Genomic DNA, 11,324 nt, shown 5'->3' with positions numbered 1-11,324 from the left:
TCTTGGCTAACTTTTTAACTGGGCTAGATATGAGAGAATAATACCCATGTTGTCCCCTGAAACCACCGATGAAAGGCCTATCAAAAAAGAAAGCAAGCCTGCAGCCTGAAGCTAGCAGCTCTGTGATACGGTGTTTACAATTCACAGTACGTCTTCTGCATAGCAATTTCCATGGCTGTGTCTGAGCTCAGCATTCTGTGCAAAATCCCTGTGGGACGGATTTACGTTGGTCTTACCTCAGCTTTGTATTCTAGACCAACCATTCAAACCTAGTTTTGCTCAGTGATTTTGATAAAATAACAACTGCTCGCATGCTCTAAGAATTACTTTATCTCGAAACATGAAGGTTAATTTTGAGTATAATTAAAATGAGGAATAGGAGATTGATGTTTATGAAAATGTTTTTGTTCAAGGATTTCCATTAAATAAAAATGAACAGATAGATACAACTTCAGTATCTGTTTCCAGAACCATATGAAACAAATAACCTATTCTATAAGAATTTTTCAAATTTGTTATGAGAGGCAGGTTGCTTTCAAAATAGTAGCTTGCTTACTTACACAATGCATGCTGTACTGCTGAATTCAGCAAAGTATACATACGTCAATCAAAGTTTATTGAAACCTTAACTGAGAACAAATAACTGCAGGCTTGCTGTTGCTCCAGTTGAAGTTACTGGCAGAGCTCATTTAAATGGAAAAGGTTCAACACCTACAGCCCTGTGAAGCTGTTCCTTAGTCCATTTGTTTTTTTAGTTAAGAAGAAGAATGATATCTTTTTATTATAATTATTTTATGTTAGCATGTGGATGACGCTGAATACTTATTTTTAGACACAGTAGTTTTAGAATACTTCTTGAGATAGAAAGGAATTGATTTTAATGTGATACATGTAAAACTAATTTATATGGAGAGAGGCACTTGAAGCACAAATACATAAGAAGTTACAAATAATATGGCAGGACAGCTGACAGGTGGAACTGTTTCTGATACACAGGCTGTTCTGGATTTTTCCAGCACAAAATTAGCTCTAATCATGCTATTATGGAAAGCTGTGTTTGTGTCACAGATGGCCTTTAGCATTCAATTTCTATAATAGCAGAAGTTTCCTCTAAAAATATTAATCGTTTTTTCAAAACCATTACTCCTTTGTGAAGGCCCTAGAGACATGCAGTCAGGGTGGTTTTCAAACATTTCTGGAGTAAATAGGGTTTCTGGTAGTAATGTTCTGCACCAAGCAGAGTGAAATGCAAGAGTGTAACTGTATGGCCTACTGTAGTTAAGATACCCTGCACAAACACTTTGAAATCCAGAAAGTGAATTTCTTGCTACCTACTTCCTTGCTTAAAACTTTGAAGGTTTTTAAGAATGATGGAAAACAGGCGAAGTCCCTCAAGGACTGGAGTGAGGATCACCTCAAATCATATTCATAGATGCACCTAGACTGGAAAACAAGGTGGACCGTGTGGACACACTGGGGAGTCACAAATTTCAGGGAGGACCTATGTTTAGGCAGTTCAATGAAATCCTAAGGCTTAAATTCAGTATACGTAGTAGGACAATAAATTGTAACTTTGGTAGAATTCGGATGTCTAAATCTACCTAGTATGTAAGGATAAGAAACAGTCCCCACTCTAATTCTTCCTTACTCTGCAAATGCTTAAAGTCCACAAACATCCTTCATTTTAAAACTCCAGACTAGCTTCTAGTTATCCTCCTATACAATCACTAGTTAAAATCTCTTCTCCTATACAATCACTAGTTAAAATCTCTTCTATGACCTGTAAGCTCTTTCTCTTTCACAGTATTGTTTATTCTCTTGACCTACATGTGGACAAAAATGGAGATATTTTTATATAAACATATGTATATACTCAAAAGATGTATTTATTTCTAGGAAATAGATGGATGAATACTTCTGAGATGTTGTTTATTACCTGAAATTTCTGAAACACTGAGATATAGCACCAACCAACTCAGCAGAGTTTTGGTTTTTTTTAAAAGCAAATGCAAATATTTTAGATAAAGTACAGCCTCTTCATCTGATGTTCCATTCTGATCCTCAGGCACACTGTGGTACACACTGACTTCCTCCTGTAACTGTGGATTTTGCATATCTACTGCTTGTAATGCCTCTTCCTGCCCCAAAATCACAGCCCCAAATCCACTTTCTTGATTTCAGAGGTCTTGAGAACTTTCTTGATTTCAGATGAGATGGATATTGCTGATTTTCTGCTACTCTCCTGTTGCTAGGTTTCTGAGTACTGACCTAAGCTGAAGCAGAACCCAGTAATATGTTGGTTGCTATTGCATTTGTGGGAATTGCCTTTATTTCTTCTCTTTGAGAGGTGTTAGCAATGTTGTTGGTGCTTGCGGGCCATTTGCTTTCAGGATAATAGTCTATTCACTTTGTTTTCCTTTAACTGTTCTTTCATCAGCTATTTTGATGGTAAGTCTTTTCTCTTGTTGTCTCTGAGGTACTCCAAATTGCTATCCTTCACTCTCTGTTTCTCCCACTAAGCACATTATTTCTGACAGTTCATCCATACACATCTGCTCTGTGCCCATTTATGAATTTTCTAATCTCGTGCTGATGGTGGCGCCCCCAGTATCCCACCCGGGATGAGTCATCATCTCTTTTAACTCAATATGACCAAAAATTAACCCTTCACATTTCTTTCATATCTTCTCTTCCAGTTGATAACTTTCAACAACAAAACTTGAAATTTGTGTTTTGCTTATTTACATCAGATAACCATAAGGTGTCCCTGTGCTGCTGTTTTTTGTCTTCAACGTTCCCCCAGTTCACCTCATTTTCATCACCTTATGCCAAATCTCCCATTTAGGCTCTCATAATATCCTTCAGTCAATATTGTCACCTTTTTACCTCCTGCTTTTCCAAATGCACATATCACCCAGCCCTTTATAAAATTTGGTCTCTGAGGTCATGGTGATCTGATTCTCTCATTTCCTTCCTTCATCTTTCAATGTTCTATCTTATCTTTATCTTCTCAATTTCAAAGCCCTGTGTGATGACTACTCTTTGCAGAGGTGTTTGATGCATTCTTTTCTGTTTGCTTATGCTCAATGCAGCATCTTTTAGTTTATTTGAAAAGGTAAAAACCCCGTTGAAGTAAACCTGGTGTACATTTCACTCCAGGCTTGGGCAGGCTTTCTCCATGGCGTGCTGCAGAGTGATGGCTCTTTGGTGACTTAACTGAAATGTAGATGGTGGCTAGTTCTCAGCTGACAGATGTCTACATTATACAATTAGATGTTATAACTGGCATTGATGTCTATTTGGCAGTTTCAGCAGAGGTCAGGCATTGAAACAGTTTGGAGACTAAATGATTGTGTCACTCCGAGACTTGGTCATTGCAGAACAGGCCTGAGGTTGCTGATCCCAGACTGCGTTATCAGTTTTCTGTGTGTGAGTGCACGCTGAGGACTTACCTCTACTTGTCTGTCCATCTAACATGGTTCAGAAGCGCTGCGCTAACTTTAGAAGAGAACACATGCTTAGAAAATTTACTGCACAAATCCTGAAGGTCATAATTTTCTGACAAAAATGTGATGATCTCCCCTGTCAGCATTTGTCCTTTGCTTACTTGTGAGAATCAGTGACATCTCTGCTTAAGCCATTAATCCTTGTCAGTAACATATCTTAACTTTACTTTTTTTTAACTTCTACTGCTTGTTCATGCTGCCTACTTTGCCCTTTAAAACTTGCCAGGTAGTAAATACAGTGAACAATGTGTTTTGGAGGCCCTACTTCAGACACTGAAATAAAAAAAAAACATCTGGGCCATTTTCTAAATAATTTCACTCAGTTCAGGTAATTCAAAATGAAATCTTATATGCAGCTATGCAAATTTACTCATCCAAGGTTGTCTACACATGCATCAAACTGACTGCAGGATCAGGATCCTCAAAACATGTTGCAATACGATTTAACTGTTTAATGCGTAGGGGATTTAATGACTATTTCTAGGATAACCTTGGCATTCTGACTCATGTCATCATTCCTGAATAGTGGCTTGGAGAAAGGTATAAGTTTGTATTTCAATGATCGTACACACCCTATTGACAGATGCTTCCCAAGGACTTGCCTCAGATTGGAATAATAATGCCCTGAACACCTTCACCAAGAGGACAAACAGTTGACAGGTGTCAAGGAGAGAGGGAGGCTGATGAGGCATCTGCAAGTTGAATTATGTACCAGCAAGAAAACATGACTAGTTATATCACAGAAGAAAAATGAGAGGTTTGATGAGGTGTAACTCGTTTGTGTTTCATACTCCTGGGAGCAGCAGCAACAAAAAAAAGATGCAGTTTCATCTCAGTGAGCAGGAAAATGGTGATACATTTACAACAATAAACAAGGCAAAATTAATAAAGACATTAAAAAAAGACCTATTAGAGCTGTGGTTGGGAGAAAATAAGATTTATAGTCTGTAAAAGCAATATGAACTCTATAAATAATTAATATTTCTGCTAGCATTTCATACCCCTGTCTTAATTTGCAAGGTGATTTCTAGCAAACAACTGAATTGCCGTTAATTAAACATGATTTCAGTGAAAGATAAGTGGAATTTTAATACTTCTGTCTCTAGTGTTGTTGACCGTGTGTGCACTGTGTCCTTGTCAGATTTTAGCTTTTGAATATATCAATTCTAGAGCAGGAACTCTGTCTTTTGGACTTTACAGCACACAATACAGTAAGATCTGGTCCTGTCTGATCCTGCTGGTGCGCAGGGCAACATGAACAGTAGCAAAGCACCAGTAACGAAGTGCAGATAAGATCCCTTTGCAGTCTTTTCCTCAGCTAGTTAGGGGTAGATATGCAGAATTTGACATTAGATTCTGGCTTCTAACACACTACTGAAACGATGGTTGGAAAAATTAATGTGAATTAAGCTTCCTTTTAGTGTCATTAGCTTTCATCTTCTGGTTTAAGACCTATGAGAAAAATGCAGAGAGAACAATAACAGAATGGTTCCTGAAGTTTCCTGCTGTCAGAAGTAAGGTGGTGCAGGACTCAGTGAATGTCTTAAAGTCTGTTTTCCTCACTGATATTTAATTTCTAGAAGATAAAGACCTTGCACCCTCATTTCTTCACAAAGCTACTCCAGTGTCTTTAAAAAGGAGTCCCCATAGGGATAATAAACAACGCTCTGTCTTCCTTGAAGAGCTGTCTGTGAGCCATGTCTCTCAGATTTTTCCATCCTTGCCCTCACTTTTTCACTGGAAAGGATGATAGACCCAAATTAATTTGCTGAAATAGTGAGAGCTTTTTGGTGTTTTCATTAAAAAGTAAAGATCTGAATCATGTTTTTGAAATGCTATGAAATGTCAAAGAAGAAATATATATATATATAAATATTTACAAAACAGTGCCCTACAGAGGTCTTGAAGAATGAGCATGAAATGACTTCTGGAAGTATCTTTTCCTTATTGAGAACCAATAACATCCTGACTTCAGTGTTCATCTGACAACATCTATTATTTTGTGAGACATGAGCTGGACAGTTTACACTTTTTTTTTTATACTATGCATATTTAATTATGTCACACCAGCACAACCCTTTAGAGACATGGATTTATTTACTTAAGGTCTGCAAGCTTTTTTGTTGGTGTTCATTGTACATCATCCCAGAAGCCTCTAGCCTCTAGCAATTATTTAAAGTTTGAGATGCATTCAAATACTGTCACTTTTATTTCTAGTATTTATTAATTTTCTCCTTCACTTTTATGTCTTCTTGCCTTTTTAATGATGTTAGATGAACCACTTATCTGAGCTTCCATTTTATTTTACATCTGTTCTTTTCTCCCCTGGTCCAGAAGGTTTGCATAGCCAATACATCATTTTTAATTTTGTCCTTTAAGATGCTCAATAATCAATAACATGTATGGTGATTAAACAGAATATTACACAGCTGTGTGACAGATTGTCATGCTATTATTTTGGGGAGCAGAAAGGCCCAGCTGGTCTCCAACAGATGGTGAACCAAATGTGATACCAGGGCAGGGCAGGGACCTCGATAGCTGATGCTCAGCCCCACAGCCACATGTTGAGACAAGCAGTGCTGGCCTGAAGAAGTCAGCCAGGGTCAACCAAGGGTCCCGATCACTAAGTAAGTCCATGGTGAAAAGACAAGTCCAAGGTTGAACCAGGAACAGAAGTCAGGATCAGGTCCAGCAATGGTAACCACGGTCAGCTCAGTGACCATCAGGTAAAGCTATAGTGATGAGGCAGGTCTGAGGTCAACCTGGGAACTCAGTCCAGGGCTCAGGATCTGAATCAACAGGATCCATGGCCAGGCAAAACCAGAGTTGGATAGAAATGGAGCCCCTGGACACATGGGGGTGGAGGCCCCAGATGGGGCCAGGTGGTGAGGGCCATTGACAACTATTGGTGGACACAGGGCACTGCCAGCATGTTGAACAATATCCACAGCTCACCTCATAGGCATATGGTTGGTTTTTATCATCATATGGTTGTTTTATAGCATCTCTGTGAGCTGCGGCACATTAGCTTTAGATGTGCAAAGTGTCACTGCAGAGCTGGTAACAGAATCTTCCCCCATTCGAGATAGTGACTCCTGGCTCTTGCAGAATCCAGAATAAATCTCTTTTTTTCCCTCCTTGCTTCCCTAAATAAGATTGCAGTTGAGTTGTTATGTCAGTGTGCATTTTAATAGGTGCAAGGGCAAGCGGTTAACCACTGCAATGAACAGAAGCTGTATAATTATATCATGAAAAAAGAATCAAACCCATGAATTCATCCTGACAATGGATGTGTGTAACCTGGTCTATGTGTCATTTATTTAGTCGCTAAGGAACTGATGATTATGCAATTTACAATAAGGAGTATTCAATGTTCTGAAATTGTTCAGAATTTTATATTGCTTTTAAATTCCATGGTAGTTCAAGATGTGTGGCATCTGGGAAGCATGAAAGCAGATAGCAAGGATGGCCTGGAAAATTGTTCTGCAAAAAGAAAGGTGTATTGACTCTTAACAAGACTAAAATCCCAGTTATTTTTAAGAAGGAATAAGCTGTAAGGTATGGACAGCAGAAGCCAAATTCGTGCATATGTGGAATTCATTTTTTGCCACATTTTGTGTTGTTAAAATTGGCAGTTATAACCACTTAGCAATGTGGCAGTGACTTGGAAAGGAGGATGCTGCCTTCTCCTATTTCCATTTGGACTTCTACTGTGCTATCCAGTAGTGGTAATATAAGAGAAATTGGAGAACGCCCGCCTGTGGTGAAGGCATTGAGTGCTGCAAAGTCTTTGGCAGCCCTGAGAGGAGATGTTCTGAGGATACAAAGATTTACAGGGAGGTCATGGTCTGTGTCAAGAACTGTTGTGAAGTGGTGGGGATTAAAAGAGGGAACTCTTGGAGAGAAAACATATACTACTGAGTTTTGCTGAGTCCATCTGATTTTTTGCCTCTTTTCTGTCCTTCTTGATCAAAATCACGCCCAGCCTGGTAAGTAAGAGTGCAAACCACCTCGACTTATCCTTTCGCAGGTGTTCTACCCCACAGCTACAGCATAGCCACTACTGGCAGAAAGAGCAAAGCCATGCTCTGTGTACGGACTTTATTTCTGTTGTCTGGGTTACACCATGCTCTGTGCTGAGATTCAGGCTAATGATCATTGCACAGTGGTATCCTTGGAGGAATACTGCCCAGAAGGAAGTTAATTAGGAAGTGCGCCAGAAATAATGTTCTGTATCTAAGAAAATAGTTTGAAGCTACTCAGACCAAAAAAAAAAAAAAAAAAGAAAAAGAAAAAAGTGAGAAATCAAGAAAAAGCCTTTGGTTTGGAGATGTTATTTGCTGATTCTTAGCCTCTATTTTTATTTTTCAATTTGTCTGCTGTTTTTCCCTCCCAAGCTACAGTCCATCTAGATGCACTTCGCCATAAAACTGTGGAACTCACTCTACATTATTTTGATTGTTTAAGTATTTCAGATAGTTCTGGGCTGTGAACTCTAGTTAGACATCTCCTCTTTCCTGTCATCATAAAAAAGGAGAACCCTCCAATAACTAGCTGATTATATGTGGTTTTAAACTCCACTTTCAGCCCTCCTGAATAAACACTTTGTTTATTTTCAGCATAAAGCTGGAAAGAGGACTTCTATCACTAAGACATCCAAATGAGGCCTGAAATTTGTCCTTTTCTCAATCTTTTAAAAATTACAAACGTGGGCAGTTTGACTGTGCACTGTGTGCACACTAGGAGGGAAGAAGGAGGGAAATAGGGCTGCTAACAAGCGCTGCTCTGGAGGAGAACCCCTTCTGCAGCCGCTTTCATAAATGCTCATGCAGAGATTGCAACTTCTCTGCACTGGGGAAGTGGGGTGGGGGGAGGTAGTCAGAGACAGTGCAGGTTCTTTCTTGGTCTCAATGATAAAAGCCTAACAACAAATGCCTTAATAAAATAACTGTTTTAATAAGATTTCAATAACGCGGTAGAATAAAAAAAGGAATATAGATTAAAGCTAAATCTTACATCACTCCAGATGCTGGGAACCCCACATTTGTGCATCATCAGATGCACCCTGGATGGATTTTCCCACAGCACGCTGCACAGATCTTGTCTGTGGAGATGTTCGTTTGATGCTGCATCAATGCGCTAAGATGGAAAACTGAGAGGGAGTTACTCCAGCACTCCACCCATGAGGATGTTAAAAAGAACTTCTTTACTTTGAGGGTGACAGAGCACTGGAACAGGCTGCCCAGGGAGGCTGTGGAGTCTCCCACTCTGGAGACATTCAAAACCCGCCTGCATGCCATCCTGTGCAACCTGCTGTAGGTGACCCTGCTGTGGTGGGGGGGTTGGACTAGAGGATCTCCAGAGGTCCCTTCCAACCCTGACCATTCTGTGATTCTGTGACTAGGCGTATTACAACAAGATCTAAGTAGTATCTAAATCTTGCTTTCGGTGTCTGTGGGAAATGTACAATGTGAGTGTAAGAAAACAGGTGAATTGCAAGCACAACTGACAAGTTTGGAATCCTGTTTGCACTCAGATAAACTGGAAGCCTAATGTAAATGGAGAAAACATCTAACTTATTTTCTGTCACAAAAGAAATGAAAAAAAAATGCCATTGGCATATTGATTTATTTAAGACATGTAAATGTTTGACACTTTTATCGGTGTAATAGTGACCTAATTTATAATACTACACAGATGTTTATTTTTGAAATATACTCCTGGACATTGATGTGGTGTATGGTGTTAATGGGCAGAGACTGAAATTTTAGTTCCATATGAATGTACCCAAGAACAAGCTGAAAATAAATAAAAAAAATCACTTTAAAGAAAATCCATTATTCACAGCAATTTTTCATTTACAGTCTCACATTTTGTAAATATTTTCTTCTCAACCTGTTAGTAAACTGCTTTATAAATCACAAAGAGGCTTCTGGCCAGAGGAAAGGAAGGTAATTGATCTTGATACCACACAACCATAGTTATGCAGACCCTATGCACTAGTCGCATATGTTTTGATTTGTGTCCTCCTTTTTCCCTGACAATACATTAATTTCATTGCTTAAAGAGACAGCATGTTACCAAAAAAAATGATTACTGTAGGAAAGTACAGTCTAGAATTCAGGAGCATCTGGAAGATACAGTATACTTCCTGACTTTAGAGCAATTTTTAATTGATGATTATCGAGAAGACCACATCAGAAGACATAGCATGTAATAACTGCTGGCTTTGTGATAAGTTGTCCATTACTGCAGCCTCTAGAAGGAATGGTTCTGCTGAGAACCAAGCACCCACAGAGGTAGCTTAGTTCAGCTAGCACCTGTAAGCTTTGGATGGTCAAATTATTGTTTAAAATGAAAAATACAGTGACTTTCAGGCTCACTTCTCTTTTTCCACCTTCTACCTCTTTACCCCTCATATCGTAGTTTCATCTAACATTGAACAGGTAAGCATCATTTCCATCAGAACCCACTACAACTCATCAGATGGGTTTTGCTCATTTGGCATACCACTGTGAAATTTGTTCATAATTCTTGTTAAGATGCAAAGTTAACATACAGTTACAGTCATATATATGGAATCAACTACAAAAGCAAGCAATAGATCATCCCCAACAAGATGCATTGCATTTTTTCCAACTATATGACTGAAGCCACAAATATAAAGAAGATACATACATTTTCAGATAGAAAAAACCAAATACAATTGCAATAACACAAATAAAATTGCAATAAAGCAAATAGTGTATTTGGAGTTTCAGCCAAAGAAAATAGTCTATCACATTGGATCTTTATGTTTATGTAAATGTTTCTTTGTTATGTTATGGTTTGTCCACAGTGCTCTTCATTTTAGCTTCAAAAGTGCAGTGTCTCTAGTGGAGGGGACACTAATATTTTCAAGGGCAAATAGACCCTCGTTATAACTTGCTGTAGATGACACTACTAGGCAAAGATGAAAGGTTTACTGTTTTCATATTTGACAACCATCTTGTAAGTACATTTAAACATTTCTTAATTCCAGAGGCGGTCACACTATGCTATGAAGCAAGGGCTTATTAAGCTTAACCAAATATATAAAATTAATTGTAACCATTCTGTGCATACTAAACAGTTGCTCACGTGGCTGAAGCTTGCTAGAAAAATGATGAATGTTCAGAATGTGCTTCTGTTCATTTGTCTTGATTCCAGTGAGCATGTGAAAATAGTAATTCAGCATACATTATGCTAACTCAGCAAAAAATCTGACTTCCTGAGCTGACAAACCCAAACTCCTTCAAATTATTAATCTTTTTCGTTAGCAGATGGATGTCAGGTATAATGCAGAAAGAGGTGTGGCAAAGGTCAGTAAAAGAAAAGAATATGACAGGAAACTTGAATTACTCATCTGAGACAATGCAAGTACTACTTTCAGATGCAAGAAGTTATTTTAATCTAAGAAAGCAATAATCCTCATGAAAGAAATGTAAATTTTCACTTGAAGAGAAATGACACGTTAATTATCCTCATATGTTTTATCTAGTTGAATGGACTAACCAAAGTAATTGGAATGTTGTAACTTAATGCCAAGTCATTATAAAAATTGTTGAGGTCAAGGACCTGAACATGGTAAATGGCAGAGTTTACTCAAATCTTTCTCTGGTATCTGCTTGTGATGAAGAAAGAATTTTCTCAGGTGTTGCTCATATGGCAACATTTTAGTTTCTGTAGCATTTTTTTTGGTGAGGTTTTATTCTGCTGTTCCCTAGATATTTTAAAGGTGTTTTATTTGCAAAATAATTACATGCTGTGAAAAAATGTTATGCAGAACAGACATAAGAA

This window comes from Charadrius vociferus, unplaced genomic scaffold (assembly GCF_000708025.1).
Source record: "Charadrius vociferus isolate BGI_N301 unplaced genomic scaffold, ASM70802v2 scaffold103, whole genome shotgun sequence".
NCBI lineage: Eukaryota > Metazoa > Chordata > Aves > Charadriiformes > Charadriidae > Charadrius > Charadrius vociferus.
The sequence above is the reverse complement of the archived record's forward strand: the minus strand, read 5'-3'. Positions refer to the sequence as shown.